Source organism: Falco naumanni, chromosome Z (genome assembly GCF_017639655.2).
Source record: "Falco naumanni isolate bFalNau1 chromosome Z, bFalNau1.pat, whole genome shotgun sequence".
NCBI lineage: Eukaryota > Metazoa > Chordata > Aves > Falconiformes > Falconidae > Falco > Falco naumanni.
In genome coordinates this window covers 26322589-26340969 of record NC_054080.1, presented here as the reverse complement: position 1 = coordinate 26340969, position 18381 = coordinate 26322589, and the positions used below count along the sequence as shown (strand labels likewise).

At 35.5% G+C, this 18381-nt stretch overlaps 1 protein-coding gene and 1 long non-coding RNA gene across 3 annotated transcripts in view; one reads left to right on the top strand and one right to left on the bottom strand.

Moving 5' to 3' along the window:
- Positions 1–5734, top strand: part of LOC121081033 — a 93044-nt gene extending 87310 nt beyond the window's left edge. Inside the window, exon 3 of the long non-coding RNA XR_005825566.1 lies at positions 4902–5734. This is a non-coding gene — a long non-coding RNA (uncharacterized LOC121081033). The remainder of the gene's footprint in view (positions 1–4901) is intronic.
- The window catches only part of FBXL17 (F-box and leucine rich repeat protein 17), a 279919-nt gene that overhangs the window by 20610 nt on the left and 240928 nt on the right, over positions 1–18381 (bottom strand). The window lies entirely within an intron of this gene.

Sequence of the window (18381 nt, the reverse complement as noted above, 5' to 3'; positions counted from 1 at the left end):
CTTTGACATATGAACCTCTCTGTGTGTGAATATTTAACAATACATCCAATTATTTTCTCTCACTTTTTTATATTGCCATTTATTTTGGCAAAAGTGAAATTTTACGTTTCCTTTTCCAGGGTGAGGTTGGTGGAATGGAAATCAGCTGATGTACAGCTCCTACATAGCACAAGATAAAGTGTAATGTCTCTAACTGGAATTGGAAAATCACCCCACAGGCTTGAGCTGTATTAAGCAAAAATATTTTCCTGTTGCAATGGTAGTTTGTTGTAGCTGAGAAGGCGAAAGGACCTATGCAGCACCAGTTCTGTAGGCAGAGGTAGCATCTTGTAGCTGAACAGCTGGAATAGTTGGAAAAATAAGAGAAACTTTGTCCTTAGTGCAGCATCATTAAGAGCAAATAATAATTTGGTCTCATTTTATTTTAAACTGATTAAGTTAAACTGACATAGCTAAATGCATCTGCTAATACAGGCAGAAATGACTGCTTTAGTCAGAGAGGAAAGATCTCCATTTAACTGTGCGCAAACTGTGAAACAAATGGTTGCAATGAGAATGTTGTCATGGTTAGGTCCACTGCTGGACTTGATCTAAGCAGGCAACAAGCTCTCACATCTAACAAAACTGGGGGGATGAGACTGCTGCATTTATTTTCCAGGATTGTTTTGGTAAACTACAGTCGGCAGTGCATCATCTTGAGGATTTCCTCCTTGATTTTGTGTATATAAAAAATAAATCAGAAACAGGTATTACACTAATATGTTAAAAAAACCCAGTAATCTAACATTTATAATTTAGTCATGACCATTCTTAAGTTTAAGTTCACTACAACGGAAAAAACATACATATCTTTGGTATGAACAATAGATATTTGGCCTATGCTTAATTTAATTTTAATGTATTTTAAAATCTGAAAACAAATGCTCCAGGTTTTGCATAATCTTAGCAAATGAAATTGTTTGGAAATACGGTGTATTAAGCAGAACTACACCTAATCAAACATATTTTTACCGACATGCACCCACTACACAATAAAGTACTTCCTTTATCAAGAAATCCTAGTCCAATTTAACTGAAAATAAACCTCTGTGAGGTTTAACTGTGTTGCTGTTTTGCTCCTTTCAACCCCTAACACACTGCATATGGAAAAGGAACTGCATTTGGTCAGCCTTCAGTGAGGACTGGATGTTAATGTTTTTAAAAATTGATTATGATTGACATCACCCTGACACCAGGGCATTACATATATACATGCACTCATGCAAAAAACATTCTAGCATTTGTTTATTAAGTTCTTTTTTCATTAATGTCAAAAGCATTTAAATGTGCAAGAATTAGAATTTAAAATTTCCAACCTCTCTAAGGGTTTAACACAGAGTAGAAATCAATCAGTCAACCAAGTATTACAAAGTAATAGTCTTCTTACGGAACTTTCCATTATCTTTTATTTATTATATAGCCAAAGCTATTAAGGTGGCTTTGATAACTATCTACTAGCTCCTGAAAAGCCTAATGTACAAAAAAACTGGGAGGAAGCTTATGGAAGTTAAAATTGCAATAAGCAGATGTAATAAAAATAAAATTAGTAAAGAACACTATACATTTAGATGTTAAGAGAATGGTGTTAACAGTTCAGCTTAGTGGACTGTGAAACATTCTTCTGTTGGTAGAGTTAAAAGTTGCTCTCATCTGCTTCAATTATGTAAAATATGAGTGGACGAAGCTCAGGAGAGGCTACAGAAAAATGTTTTAAAAGATAAACAGTCTTTTCCATCTTTCATTTCCATTATTCTGTTGAATTAGAAACAGAAAAGAAAGATGTAATTTCTGTGGGTAAATTGTAAACATTTGAATGCATTGAAGCTTTACCAGTCACCAATATTAGTTTGATGTTCCATTTCCAGTGATATGTAGAAATATAGATTTTAGTAAAATTATAGATTAGCCCAACTAGACACTAACACTTTTCAATTGTAAAATACAGTTGAGTACATAGACAATATACTGCCAACTAATTTTGATATTTTATTATATTTACAAATTAGAACATTAACTTATATATGTTAATAATACCCACCACAGTATACAACATATTAAGTATTGAATATTTAGTTAATACAAATATTGCTTATACATAGAAAAGGCTCTTCTTTACAAATGCAAACCTCTAAAAACTTATTTTCAGAAAAATTTTCAGTGACTTCTTTTTTTTCCCCTGAATTAAGGCAACAGAATTTGATTCTTCAGAGCAAATCTTGATGCCATAAGCAAAAGTTTGATCATTTTTCCCACCAATGGATAGGGGTTGTGTTTACCCCTGCACTGATAAGGTTGACAGTTATATCCCATGCAAATTGCATGAGGTCTTGCAGTTTATCTCATCTGTTATGTGCAGAGACGCAATACATGCCTAATCCCCTTTCCATTTGTTAAAGATGTTTTACTGCTGTACCTACAGACAGCAGCTGAAGAAATCACTGCTTGAGTTCTCTGCTGCTTTGCTCACCCAGCACAGGAATCATAGCTCACAACTCACATTACGTCTGCCTTAAATGAAAACCATTTGTATAAAACTCACTGCATGATACAACTCTTTATACAATCCATCTACTCCTGTTTCAAATTTCTAAGGGTGTTTCGATGACTAAATAAATGCTTGTTCATCATATACTGATATATTTTATGTATCAAGCACTGTAGTTCATCTGCTCCCAAATAAAGGGTATCATGGGTATATCACTCCAAAATTTCAGTTTGTGCTGGTTTCCCAGTCAAAAATTTAATTCTGCTTAGGCTTCAGCATGTCCAGTTGACAGGTAGCATGACATATTTTTTCCTTCATCATCATGAACTCACCTAACATCTACATTTCAGTGCCACCATGAAATAGCAGAGCAAGACAGACAGAATTTGTACAAGAACTGGCTTTCTACCAGGGAACTCAGCCAATCCCATTTATAATCAACCACTTAAATACATTCCTGACTTTATCTGTATAAGCAGTTCCCTTGTAATAAAAGTAAATACATAAAAAGAAGAGGTAACCATGAACTTAACTGTTCTCAAATCAGATGTCAATCCTAATTCACTAAGTAGTTTTTCTTACAGTACACACATCCATATAATAAGCAAACAGGGAAGCAATTAAGTCCTTTTCCCTAGTGACAGTGATGCAAAAGGGAGATTTGTTAGTGTTATTTTTGAAAATACTTCATACTAGCATTATTTTAATATTTATAGCAAGTGCTCACAGAACACAGTAACCAGAAAGGTATGTAAATAGGTAAAGACTTAAGCTTTTGTAAATACTAAAAAAGGTTAGAAAAAAAGTTGCCCAGTCTGAAAAAGTTTCCCAATGGAATGCTGTATCATCTCTCTGGATGGCAAGCCTGCATTTTAAAATACTTGGTATATTTTGTTTTATCTATTGTCTTCACCTGCCTCAGGCTGCTTGAGGTCTCCTGTGATAATTTTATTGTTTTACCTTTGTGCATATGTGGCTATGGGCAACATTTCTTGAGAATGAAGTATGGGACTGCAATAAAATGCAGAAAGATATAGGGGCATGACCACACTGGGAAACCAATCTAATAAGATGCCTCACAGAAATGAAATGGAGACAGACTCTATCCCTTGAGCAAATCTGTTTTCTCCAAGAGTTCAGGAAATCTGGTTAAATCCCTTCTCTCTGGATGAGTATTTTGACCTTGATTTGGAAGTATGGTGGCAAACCACTCAACTAGTGATACAACTGCAATTTTGACTAAAAATCTGTTTGAAGGAGATAACACATACATTTTAAAACAATGTATTTCTGGTTTCTCTTTTGAAAATAAAATCTCATTATTTAAAGTACTAGTTACCTAAGGAAGCCTAAACATAATGCCTGAAGGCAAGAAAAGCCCCAAGGAACTGAAAAGACCTAACACTTGTGAAAGGAAACATGGCAGAGGCTGCTTTTATGCAGGAAAATTATTTAATTTTATATTTTTCTACATAAAATATATTTAACACAGGTATTTTTTTTTTCTGTAAGAGACATAAAAGTAATTGGTATATAATTAATCCATCATGGTCCGGTTGTAGTATATGGTACCATTAAGTGTGTACAGTATACAGTGCTGTATTCAATGCCAACTTTATTAGCTGGTACATAGAAAAAGGGCAACTGCTAAATCAGCTTTTATTCTATAGTTCAAACCCCAGACACATGGGGCGATTAGAGGGCTATGATTTTCCCAAGTCCAATTAATCTTAGTGCTTGCTTTAATTTTTCATCTTGCATATTTGACCAGACAAAACCATAAACAAAATAGTACATTTCTACAAAGGTGATTAAACAAAACCTACCTGTTGTCCTATATATCCAAGTAAAACTCTGCCATAAGTGAGAAATGAAATTGAAAAAGCAGAAAAGAGTAATTTTTCAAAATCACCTTTAATGTAACAGGTGTTTAACAGCTGTTTTCCCAGAAGTCTACACTAAGAACAAGGCAAAACCATGGACAAAATCATACAAAAAGGTTTGCTGTATTTTATATGGGACTCTTTAAGAAAAATTTTCAACATCGACAACAATGAATTAATGCTAAATACATCTGTAAGTTTGCCCAAGCAAAGAAATGCCCAAAATCTTGAAGATGAGGATGCAAAAAGATACTACTACTGGAAACAGCAGCCATGCAGCATACTTGGTTCTGTCCTGACTGCACACCTCTCATGAAAGTATTTTAGAATACCCATTTCAGAGATGGACCTTGAAAGTGGTAGTCGCCGCTTGCTTTAACCCCATGGTTTTAAGACAAATAGCCCCTGTGGACCAAGCTGTTAAAACCTGCTCTATTTTCACTTGCCCGAGGACACTAAAACATAACTTTTCTTCTTTCCATTATTTTGCCTAGGAGTAATCTCCATGATTGCCACAGACACAGTCTGATTGCAAATGGAAAACAGTAAGCCTGACTTCAATCCCCAAGAAAATCATGGAGCCAATTTTCCTGGAAGCCACATCTGAAGGACACAAAGATGACGGGGAACAGCCAGCACAGATCTACCATGTGGAAACGAAGCCTGGTCAAACTGATTGCTATTCTGTGATGACGTGACTGACTCTGTGGACAAGGGATATGTAATTTTTTTTTTTTTTTTTTTGTCAGAAGAGGATTGAGAAGAAGTGCTATAGACTGAAATATGATTACTTCCTTTTCCAGTTCAAAGATGGAAACATTTTTGTCTTGGGGTAACAAAGACACCAAAAATTACCCCTTAAAAGAGGAACAAAAGATACACAAGGGAATTTAAATACAATCTTTTCAAAAAAGATAATGGGGTTTGAGCTCGTTTAAACAACATGCACCTAACATATGAAAGCTGTTACTCCAGGTTGATACTGCATGCAGGAACTTAGTAGCATTCAGAGATGACAGTCACAATTATTGATGACAGTGAAAACCCAGACCTAGACAGCATTAAAAATAAAGCCTATAATCTTCAGTGATGTGAGGTACATGCAATAACCCAGAGACACAGGAAAGAAAAAATCTTTTTTGAAATCTGGCATCGTTTGGAGAACTGGTGTATGCACTGCTTATGAACTTCTGTGAATGCCTTGAGAAAGCTGGATCTTGGAGCATTTCAGATGCTATAAAGACAGTCACAGAATGCAGAATAACACATACAGACCAGATGTAAAATCCACATAATATTTTCCTGGAACAGGTTGAGAAAATAAAGTGGCAGAAATTCACTTTATATCGCTTACTAAATATATTAATATACAATTATAAGTGATGGATAATAGTATGTGTATCACTGTACATATAGAGTATGTGATATATATATATAATTAATTAATACTATTACAATCACTTATTCACCATCTCTTATTATACCAAACTTCTGATAGAGTTGGGTTTGGCAAGTCCAAATTTCACTAAAGAAATAAAAATCAGGATGCTGAGATGCTGACTGTAAAAAAAATAAATAATTTTAGTTAGTCCTGAGTCACATGGGATTGTAAGAGAGGGGGCAGAGACAGAAAAAGATGTTTTCACAGTGAGGGATTTTAACTGTTTAGCCTGTTCAATTGTGGGATCAGCCAAGATAAGAGCGCCTTTCTAGAGAATGACAGAAAGTAATCCTAAATGATGTGGGAACATACCCTTTTGCAAATTTAGCTTTGTCCTTCTTGTCGAAGGACTCTAGCTACTGTATTCTTCTGATTAATAAATACTGACTTTGAAAAGGCTGCTCAATGGTCTGTAAATACTTGCTGAGACAAAGGATGACATCTATGACAGAGGTCTATACTCATTCTGCCACAGAGGCAAAATGTTGAAAACAGAGATCCTAAGCTGAAGTACAATAGGACTCTGCATTTTGCCCTTTTAAAAAGGACTCATAAATTTATCAATTTGAAAGACTACACATCAAAAAGACCAGAAGACTGGAGAAAGGAGAACATCCAATAAGTACATGACAACATGTTACTTCTGCCATGCACTAAAGCATTTCACACTGTTTGATGATAACAATGACTACTTAAAACATGATTTAGTGTAACAACTCGTAAGTTTTTATGGACTTAGCAGAAATAGAAAGTAATGGATACATTTTTAGTACATAGATTTTAATTAATTTTAAAATTAATTACAATTAATTTTAAAGGGAGACAAAGAAGCCAAATAAATACTTACTAGAAGATAAAAATTGCTTAAAAAATATTTTAGGTCTACAATCTAAAAATGGAAAAAAATGGCTACTGAAAATTTTGGATTTTGTTGTAAAACTCCTGGTGTATAACTGTTCAGTACTCATCATGAGGGTAGATACTTGACTGTTCACCAAAATTCATGAAAAGTAACAGACAATAAAACCAAGCTGCTACACCAGACAGACTGTTCATGCACTGCAATAAACATACACAGGAAGTACTTTTTAACTCCCAGAAGCACACCCAATGTCTTTTTAAGATATTTATACAATTTTAAACAGTTCTCAGCTTTAGGAGTACTAGTTATTATTAATGAAGAATTAGATATTTATTTTTCTAACTCAGCCAGTTCATATTTGCTATCCTTACTCAGAGTTCTTGCAAAATGGTAAGTGAAGACTGGAAAACTGAGATTCATGTAATAGGGTGAGGAGTGTTGCATAGTCTTGGAAAGCTGTAGGCCTAGGAACTCAGAATATGGGCTCGACAGAGCAGCACTGAACAGAATGAAAAATCTTCTGTGGATTTCAAGGTACTATGGATTGTGTTACAAAAACGGATCTAGCTCTATGAAATAGCTAGGTAGGGCAGAAGGTGAGTGATCATGTGAAATGTAACACATATTGAAAGAAGAAAGGAGCAGAAACTACATTTTAAAAGTTAAAAAAAGGAAAAAAATTCCTACATGTATAGATTTATTTGTATAGCCCCCAGAAATCCACAAATAAATAATAACAAAAAATAGTAGCATCTTTACTAAAACTCTTTATAGCCATGGAATATCATTCTCTGAGACATTATGTTTCCTCTATAATCACTCCTGGGCTTCCCCCCCACCCCCTCCCCCCAGAAATAATGTTGGCATCAAACACTGTATTTTGCTTGCCCCGTGCATGTCTGTAACAGTTTGGCTGTGCAGTGAGCTGCTGAAAACATGAACGAACAAACCACTTCAATGCCAAGCCTCAGTATAACCCATAAGCCATCACATCCTGATTATCAAATTTGTCTGCAAAAGACCTGTGTTTAATAGCTGTCCAATGGCTACTTCCCAGTCTTCAGGATGACAGTTTGAAAGCCACTACTTTAAAAACAGGAGACTCAAGAAGTCCATAAAGAGAAAGAAGAAAGTACTCAGCTTCAGGCAGTGGTAGAAACCTCCAGATTAGTCTAAAACATATTGAACAAATGAAGAAATGCAGAATGCTTACGCTTGTATCAGAAAAGCTGTCTGGAAAACAGCAGCAATAACAGACATTACCTAGTGATGTGACTGAGATACTACTATGACATTTCCACAGCATTAAAGAAAGAAGCCTCAAATAAAACATTCAGACAAAATAATTCAGGTGCACCATCACTGATCTTTCAACAGTTTCTTACTTTTCAGATACCTGAATTCTATTTTTAATGTTTATCTTATCTAGCTGGAAAAGAGCAACTTCATACACTAGCTTTGCCTTCTTCCATCCACAACAATTTTTATTTACGGAACTAACATTAATATGGCTATGATACTTAGAAAGTTTCTCTACAGACCTAGCGCTGGCTCGTGAGACCATACCTTGAATCCTGTGATCAGTTTTGAGCCTCTCACTACAAGAAAGATATTGAGGTACTGGAGTGCATCCAAAGAAGGACAATGGAGCTGGTGAAGGGTCTGGAGACTTACAAGGAGCGGCTGAGGCTCCCAGATCTGGGGCTGTTTAGCCTTGAGAAAAGGAGCCTGAGGGGTGATGGGAGTCCTTATTGCTCTTTACAACTACCCAAAAGGAGGCTTGTATTAAGGTGGGTGTTGGTCTCAAGTAGGAGGTGGCAGGACAAGAGGCAATGGCCTCAGGTTGTGCCAGGGGAGGTTTAGATTGGATAGGGTTGTCAAGCACGGGAACAGGCTGCCCAGGGAAGTGGTTGATTCATCATCCCTGAAGGTATTTAAAAAACGTGTAGATATTAGTGACATGGTTTAGTGGTGGACTTGGTAGTGTTAGGTTGGTTAAGGGTTGGACTAGACGACCTTACAGGTCTTTTTCAACCACAATGATTCCATGATTCTGTGATTCAAAAGCATTGGGACAGCTATAGCTATGGGACAGGAGTAATACATACAGTGCAAGTATAGTGGGAACAATGTTGTTTCTATTTCTACTGCTGATGAGGCAAAACACAGTAAGACAGGAGAAGGTATGAAGGTAGGATATGGCAGGATGATACAAATATAGACAGTGATAGTACTATTTTAAAACCTTAAGCATGTGAAGACATCTGTTTATGCCCGAGTACATTTGTACCTGAGAGTTTAAGACAGCTCTGGAAACACCATTTGCTGTTAAAGGTTTTGCAGTGATCAGCAGAAGCACAAGCACTGCATTTTGTCAAGGAAAGCCAAATCTCCACAAACAGAGGAGACTGGACACCCACGGAAGAAGGTGTGAAAAGGGTTCACACAACCAATTCAAGGTCCAGATTAACTTTCTAGATATGCTGTAATACATAATAGAATCACATGTATCTTTGCCAAAATATATTTTAAGCTGTTGTAAAGATGTGTTCCTGTCATTTTTAAATTAAAACCACAGTATGATTGAAATACATATACATTGCATGTAAAAGCATGTATTTAATTTAATTTTATGAATTCTGGAACTGATATAATACTTTTGTTAAAATTGCAGAGTTGAAGTATATTACTGAAAGTATCTTTTAGATCTTTAAAGAGATCTGAAAAGGACAACAAAATTTGATGTAGTGGCTGACAGACTGCTCTGACTGTTTCCTATTGTGCTAATCGTTGCTTAGGTCTCAAATCACAGCATGAAGTTACATATAGCATGTGCTGCAACAAATCTATACAATCAGGAAAGGACAGACTGTCAGCCTCAATTTTGCATTTTTCTGTTTTTGTCGGCATGTATCACTCCACAGCTCAACACAAATTAACTTTAACACAGGATTTTGTGTCTGTTAACATAACATTTAATACGTTCCAATGCAGTTATATTATTCTGCTTTTGAAAAAAACCCCGAACAGTCAGAAAAGAGTGATGTAACTTGTCATTAATTTCGTTATGACTAATGAAACTGAGGTTGTTCTTTTAAATCAATGCAACTGGATGCTGAGAGTGAGTACAACTGCCAGGGAGAAATGCAGATAATTTAAAAAGGTTCCATACTGTGAATTATCACAAGTAAGCCTGAAAAATAATGAAGGGACTACTTTCAGGGAACTGATTTTAAAGATCATCTCTGTTAAATAACTGAAACATGTTGTGAATATTCTAGTACAAAAGCTGGAGTTCTGTTTCCACGAAAAAAACCATTATTTTATCTGTTATTTCTTCCAAGAATATTTCAATGCAGTCATCAAACTGCCATCAAATAATGATACCTCCAGTACATCTGCAAGATGTTGGTAGCTCAACAGTTATACAATCTTCCTTAGAATAATAACATTTTACAGCATTATATAACAGCATTAATTAGCTGTCCTGTATAATGAATAGAATGAAACTTCATAAAATTAGCTGAGTGTAATCACCTAAGGAACTCTTTAAACAATAATTAGCATGATGAAATGCAAACAAAAAATGTTAGTTCCTAAGGGCTTGAAAAATACTTGTTTTATGAAGTATTTCTCCAGTGTACTTCACATTCATGCATCTAAACGATTCCCTTAGTAATAAAGGCCATTTTCTTGGGAACTATATAGGAAAGCAGCTTGGCACAGTAGAACCTGTCCTCTCTGACAAAATCTGGAATTTTTATCTAACCAGATAAGAAAATACAGAAGAGTTTATGCCATTTAGATATTTTCTAGTTATTAGTACTATGCATTAATAAAATCCCAAATTTAAAATATAAATACATCCTCAACAAAATAAAAATGCACATCCATACCAACTGCTGGAGCGACTGCTTATCTAGATGCTTAGTAGGCATAATTTTCTTTTTGACTGCTTAATATAAACATGGAACTTTTCTCCTTTTATGTTCTTATATAAAAAAGCAATAGCTTACCTAATAACTTCATTCAGAACACCTTGCTCAAAAGAAACTAAAAACTGAAAGAAAAATCAAGATTTTAATGAAGTGAAAATTGTGGGGGGTTTTGTCTTTTCTTTTTTTCCTTGGCTAGATAAAGAACTGGAATGCACACAGACAACACTAATTTAGAAGATAAAAATTTATCTGATTTTGTATCAAGTACTGTTTTTTTCCAAAAAGTGGAATGCCTTAATACTGAAAAACACACTCTTCTGTTTGCCAGTTGGGATATAACCAGTGGCCCAAGTATAAGGTCAAGCAAAGCTGTATACTGGGAGCTAACGGTTCATTCTATTTGCATGTCAGCTATTTCTTTTCCTTTCAGTTTGTGCTGTCATGGCAATAGCAATTTTTGATACATAAAGTACTATATTTTCTTTATGCAGGTGTGAAAATCATAGTAAATACATGTTTGCCACAAATGATAGGCAATGCCTATCAGTATTATCTGTGATAAAGCTTGGGAGGAAGAAAAAAGGTCCCTGATAAATTGAGGATATAATATCACTCAATAACGATCGGAAGTTTTTAATGGCACTGCATGTATTCCTTTATATACATACATACATTTAAATTAATAGAATACTGAATGCAAGCTTAAGTGAAAGTCATCTTAGTGATTATAGTGATAACCACATACAAACACACCTTAGGTCAGGCAACCACTGGAATTTTGAGGTTTGGTATCTTTACCCATTAATAAAGTTTAAAACTTGCAGTCTAAACACGGTCCTAATAAAAAACTATTGGAGCTACATTTGAGCCTTTCAGCAAACCCTTTGTTCCACTTTTGTCACAGGAAAAGTCCTTCCCTTCAACAGTGGTATCATACATATAAATGAATCAAGAATCTTGCCTTGTCTTCTGTAAGAACAATCTTTCTGGGAATGTCAAAGCTGTTCGTTGCATTATCAGGTAAAATTCATTAAAAAAAATTAAGCAGATTTTAGCTCATGGGAAGGGTCTGAACAGTCAAACACTCCCAAATGAAGAGTGGTGGTTCATGGAATCTTGTTAGAAAGTGGCAAGCATTTATCTGTACCGCATCTGCAGCAGTTTTGAAGTCTTTTCTTGATGCGTAAGCAGTCACACAGGCTGAAGAAACACATTTGCTCCTTTCTGCTGGAAGAATAATTCCTTCCAATACTATTTATACTTCTGAGCATGAATTTTAGAATTTTATGAGCAAGAACACGGTGAATCATTCTCTGTTTTGTAATCCAGAAGGGTACAGTTGTACTGTTAGCATAACAGTGACTATGAAAGTGAAAGCTGAACTGCTGCTAACTGAAATTTCCAGATACATAATCTAAGCATTCAATTCACTCTTCTTTGGCTTGTCCTCTGACAGCTTTTAATGGAATGTAGAACAGTACAGTCCCAGTACAGACCACTTGGTGTACGGGTGACAGGTCCCCAGTTCTCCCTAAATATTATGGGTCAAGAATTTTCAAGTGTATGCATGTACAAAGGAAATTTTCTTGTGGGAGATATATTGGTAAGTTATTTTCAAACTTCAATCTGCATGCTACTGAAATTCCAAACTATGTGTTCTCAAAAACTACTGACCAGGGATGGAGAAGGCAACAAGAATATGTCAGTGTAATGACATTTAAACTCAAATCCAAAGTTCCTTTTTTCTCCAACAGTAAGAGAAGAAAAAGAAAGGCAAAATTTTGTCAAGGATTTAAAGTATTTTTTCCCTCTCTCTCTGCAAGTCAAAACTTCTGTGAATATTACTCAGAAATATCAGTGGTGCTGCTACATATAATTTTCAACACCAAACACACCTTTGTGCATGTAATGTAAAAAAAATATTTTTGATCCTTGCAATAGATCAGTATCTCTGTTTTTCCCAGCTGTGAGCATTGCTTTTATTCTGGATGTCTTTTGTTCTACTATATTGCAGAAAATATGTCCCCAAACCTGAAATGGACTTCCACCACATTTTGTTGTTATTGCTTTTTCCCTCAACTATCTCTGTCTTCAATCATATTGACAGTAATTGTTTAAAAAAAAAAAAGTTTGAACAACTTCTCATCCAAAACAGTACTTGTGCCAGAACTCTGTGCTCACTGCTGTAAACCTCTATCCTTTGTACTTAAACATTTTGGTTGTTCAAAAAATACGATGCTGCATAGAACCTACCTTGTAAAAGCCATTATTAGCTAGGACATCAGTCAGGAGCTAAATAACAGTATCTTCTGATAAGTCTACATGTGATAGCTTTTCTTCCAGCCTTCTGAAGTCAGCCATTTCAAATATTTTGTGTCAATTCTGCCTGTTACTTGTTGCAGAATCGCACAGGAAATTACTAAGATGTCATTGAGAGGCTAGCACCATATATATTTCAGAGGCATATGGAGTACATATCTTTTAAGAATGGTAACAGAACGCATAAGCCTCTCTCACTGCACTCCACAAAACAGCCACATTAAAAATTCAGGAAACTGAAGTTGCTTCACTAAAGCAAGCCTTATCTTGGAAGGAAAAAAATATTTTATATATTCACATACAGAAAAAAGTTTCATACATTCACAGCAGCTGTAACTTTCACTAGTGGTGGGAGACACAAAATCCATTATGGCTTATGATCTTCACTCACCCACTAATCTTTTTCGCCATGAAAGTACTGTAATCAGAAGAAATCTGTGGACTTTTTTCTCCCTTGCTATTGGCCTATTACTCTTCAAAGTATGACAGATCCATGACAAAGGTGGTAAGAAGAGAAAAGAATATAAAGCTAGCTGGAGGTTTGGAGATGTGAAAGTTTCTCTACTCTTCTGTTTTCCAGGTTACACAGATTTTATGGCAAAGTCACTCGCAACTGAAAATTCCTACAAATGAAATCCCCAAACGGCAACACCTCTTCTTCAGTCTTCTAAACTTTAGTGCAAGTGATGAAGATACTTAACTTTCACGTCACTGTTTCAGGGAAAAAAGCCCCAGCTCACCTGTATTCTTGTTTTCTTTGAAATGGAGTGCATTTCTGACTGATTTTACTGGAGAATGGTCTTATTACATACCATTAATATAACTTACATTTCTTCACTGAAAACCTTTCATTAAGATGACAAGTTAGAAATTTAGGCTTAAATTGTAATTACAAATGTATCACTAAGTCATGGTCCCTTTTTGTGTAAAAAATAATTTAAGTTTCCATGCAGATAAAACTGTTGGAAGTTCCCTTTCTGGGATGTCTGTGTAAATAACAAGTAGCCTTTTCTCCTATTCCTGCTTCAAAAACCTAAACAAACCAAAAAAGATTACGTTTTCATGGTAAAAATTACAGATAAACTTACAAGAAGGGTAGATGAATTAAAAGGAGACATCATGACTGTGTCATAAGCAGATGGCCCCTGTAAGGGTTGATAAATAGTACAGAAAGCAGCAGACTATCATTTAATTAATCCAGCCATGTTCAAGTATATCTTGTTGTATATCAAATTATATCTTAGTTGCAATTCTAAAGTCAGTAAAGGAAAAGCAAAAGTCTGAATAACACCAGATACAAATTCCCTTCGTCTTTCCAATAGTCAGAGGTAACAGCATAACACAAACAGAAAATAGCACAGGCAAGATGATTAAGGGTTTTAACAAAATTACACTGTAAATTTGGTACTGAAAAAATATATTTTTTTTCCCTACGCTGCATTTTTTTCAAATGCAACAATGAACTAATCTATAATTCTATAATACTACTCAAGTTATATCTGCCTGATGTGGTTAAGAGAGAATGAACATAGCTTAGCTTTTTGTTGGTATAATGTAGTGGTTTTCAAACAGTCTTCTGTGGACTGTAGGAATCTGCAATACCTCTGAAGTTTTCACAGAGACTCAAATATGACATGGTGTAATTTATCTACATTTCCAGAACATCCACATTTCCATTAGAAAATTTTTAGAGATCCACGAATTACAGAAGGCTGAACTCTGCCAGCATGAATCACTATCTACATCAATGTAGGTATATTTAAAAGGAAAGTGCATTTATATTTTGTATAAATGCATTAAAGGCCTGAAAGACTCTGATGAAAATTGTCACATTTAAAGCAGTAAATACACCATATTATACATATCAAAGATGCTTAGTTTTCAACACAAGCATGCATTTATTAAGTGCACAAAAGTATAAATGTACTAATAAATCTGCATGGACATCTTAAAAAGATTAACAACACAACCAAAGAATCAATTGCTTCATCACTTGGCTCAAAATTTCTAAAATTTTAAAAGAAACACTCCCTGCCCTGAAGCCTTCCACAGACACCCACTCCTTCTTTAAAAAGACTCAATAGAAAGATAAAAATGTGAACATTACACTTACAAAGACAGATACTCTATGGTTTATTGGGAGATTAAAGTCCAGGACCCTGAGACATTGAATGAAATCATCAGTCTTTTACAATCAGATACTATAGTATCTTTGTCTATTCTAGTTGTTGCAAATTAGCTGTTGAACTAAATTTAACTTATAGGTCAGAACATGCCTAGAGAAATTATCTGGAACAAAATCACACAAGGTTTTACAGTAAAATCAACATCTTGAATGCAGTTAAAAAATACCTAAAAACTAGAGCATAATCTGGAGTACAGACAGAAAAATTCTGCAGAGAATCCACCAAAACAGTAGGCAGCGATATTCTGTTTAGTCAGAATTTTAAAATAGGTTTCAGACGTGGCTTCAAGCAGAGCACACTGCCTTAATATGCCCTCAAGTTACCAGATGAAGACAAAGAATTAACGGAGTGGAGGCCACAGCCAGGAAAAAAAAATTGAAGCCTCCTCAACAAACACAATTCCTGCTTGTTTACTTCTATTTAATCATTTCAAGGCAGGGGACAACTGAGAAATTTTCATATACAGAACGTGTTACCAGCTAATGTAAGTAGCATCGGTATAAAATCATCTGACTGCATCTTCTAAACTAATTTCTTTTGCTGAAAGTAATCGCTTTTACACAGTATAAATTGATAGGTGTGTAGGCAGCCCTCTTCCATATATCCATCCTTATTATACACCTGAACCAGAAATACATTTCTTCCTTCATCTCAATGAAAAACACAAACTTGACTACTTGTTCGGAGTCCATTATAAACCAAAACGTAAACATCTTTTCCTCACCTTCTAAAAGAAAACACTGGAAGACCTTAAAGAAGGGAGTGCATTAACCATAAAGAGAACTTTAATATGTTAACAAATCCTTCGACGTCAGTGGCAAAACCACCTAGATTTAGGTCTGTTACCTGTTGTTTATTCTAAATACCTCAAAGATGTCAAACAGTACTGGGAGCAAGCACACACACACACCCCGCAGCTACTTAAGCCTTATATTAATGGGCTTGCCGCTCAATTTTAGAAAATAGAGTCATGTAGCCAAAATGTTTTTACAGAGTACTGTTAAATGAAACAATTTCTTAAAAGGTATACTACATAGCAAGACTTCAGAGACAATTTTCAGAAATTAAATGCATATAATAACCTGTTCTAAATCAACTGAACTGCTCACTGGTTCAGATCAATACCACACATACAACCTAGTAGCCTGAAACAAGTACCTCCATATGGCAATAAACCTGTTGCTGAGGCATATTTAGTGTCCACCATGGCTAAATGTTTAACAGGCCTCCAAAGCACAATCTGTCAGTGCTAGAAGATTGTGCTGCAACTTTAAAGCTACGGAAACAGCTGCACAGCTCCACTAGAAACTGTACAAGCTCCTTGTGTCAAAACAACTAGAACAGGTGCTTACCAGTTCCACTGGGCCCAAGCATAGGTTTCACATTATCTCCCACTCACCTGCATTTTTAGTAAGTAGTTAGATGATGCTCATCTCCCTAGAATATATGTTCACTGCCAATAGATTTAGAAAGTTCAGATGTAAGGCCAGCTTCATCTCTACACCCACTTGCAAACTCTGTATCTACAGGGTATGCAAACTATATAGACAAATTAATCTATTTTGACATTATTCTGTTTAATCTCGAAAATCTTTCAGCTAGTGAGACTACAGTCTGATAAACCTCACACATAATCTTAGCAAAAGTGGGTTAACCACAGTTTTAGGACACCAAAATACACTGGTGAGCACACTTGCCTTAGTCATCTGTTTTTTAGATGGATTTGACCCCAGACTAGGTACATCAGATACTAGGGGAAAAAAAGCACTGGAAAAAAATAATTTCATGTGATTTTACAGCCAATCACCTCAATGAGATGATGTTTCCTAATGCAAAACAGTAACAAGACTTGTCTCCTTTTTTCAGGTTTAGTAAATGTAAAATACATATTTTTTTGAAAGGACACTTAAGAGAATTTCTCTGCCATATGGGAAATAACTTCAGTCCTGAAGTAAAAAAAACAGCTCTGATTGAACTATTATAGACTGGACATGATACAGAAGTGAGATGCTGGTCACTGGAGTGATGGTGCCAGATGTACAACTCCTGCTGCAGCAACTTGTCAGCTAACATGTATGCGGCTACCCTCAGTTTGCATATTATCAAGAAATCAATGTATTGCAGTGTTCAAGAAGCACGATAAGGACCCTTTCAGTTAAGATACTTTCACAGGATGTTGTTCTCCTCAAGCAACTTTACAGAGATAACAGTGACCATTTCTGCTTAGCTGAATGCCTACAGCAGCAAACCAGTTAAGCGTCCAAGCCAGCAGCAGAACTGACAGAGTTTGATATTAATGTTCCCCCACGATTAATGAACTCGTAACAAAATCCTAGTGTGCAAATATTCTGTATTTGTGCAAAGCAGTTCTGCTCTACATGTTATCTTTGTGAGACAAAAATGACAGTCCTCCTGGCACTGATATTTTATATGAAAATTTCCAAAAGAAGAACTATGGATGTAGTTAGACAATGGTTTCTGCTGTATTCTTCAGCAACAAGTGAAGGTTATTCCCAAAGAAAAAGATGTTCCCTAAGAAGTACTCTCCAGAATCATTACTAAGAATTGTTACTTTAATCATAACAGGCTGGCACGAACCCTTTGAATCACAGAAAAGCTTGCTTCAAGCAAAACATGAGAAATTTTTCATGTCTGTTAAACATCTTTGTTCTCAGTCACACCTACAGTCCATTTTCCAGATGCACTGAAACCAGTATCTTAGTATGGCAGCACAAGTACATTATAATAGGCATTATCAGTCACTGAGACAGACCTATCCTGTCATAATCTGAAGTTTTCAATGGTACTATCTTATTTTCATGACCAAAGATCCGGACCATTTTGTGGCTGCACTAAATTACATTAAATACTGTATTTCTCTACTATCTCAGCAGGAAGGTTTACCCACACCCGTAACAGATTGCAGAGTACTGCTCATTACTGACAAGTAGAACACACACAAACCCACATTTCTTTCCTCAGCAACCACTGTCATTAAGACTCCTCGCTCTGCTTTAGGTGTATAATATCAGCACAGAATCTTAAACCAGCAAAATTTGAAGGCTTGGACAAAAAAAATCTGGGAAACTGCAACAAACAAATAATGAAAATGAAGAAAAAATAAAGTTACAGAAAATAAAATTTCAAGTAACTTTTCAGGTTTCTTGAAAAGGGTGATTCAACTCTCAGGGCAGTGTAAACAGGCACCAGAACTTGGAAGAAATACCT